Genomic DNA, 270 nt, shown 5'->3' on the forward strand with positions numbered 1-270 from the left:
GGGGAGAGAGAGAGGAGAGGGAGAGAGGAGAGAGAGAGGAGAGGGAGAGGAGAGGGAGAGAGAGAGAGAAAGGGGAGAGAGAGAGGAGAGGGAGAGAGAGAGGAGAGAGAGGAGAGGGAGAGAGTGGAGAGCGAGAGAGAGAAAGGGGAGAGAGAGAAAGGGGAGAGAGAGAGGAGAGAGAGAGAGAGAGGAGAGAGAGGAGAGAGAGGAGAGAGAGGAGAAGGAAGATTATTTCTGTATAGTGATCATTTGGGGCAATCTGCCGTCCCG

General features: G+C 54.8%; 1 protein-coding gene across 1 annotated transcript in view; it reads left to right on the forward strand.

Annotated features, from left to right (window-relative positions):
* PTCH2 (patched 2) overlaps positions 1 to 270 on the forward strand; it is a 44,476-nt gene that overhangs the window by 19,224 nt on the left and 24,982 nt on the right. The window lies entirely within an intron of this gene.

Source organism: Nanorana parkeri, unplaced genomic scaffold (assembly GCF_000935625.1).
Source record: "Nanorana parkeri isolate BGI_ZX_2015 unplaced genomic scaffold, ASM93562v1 scaffold2830, whole genome shotgun sequence".
Taxonomy (NCBI): domain Eukaryota; kingdom Metazoa; phylum Chordata; class Amphibia; order Anura; family Dicroglossidae; genus Nanorana; species Nanorana parkeri.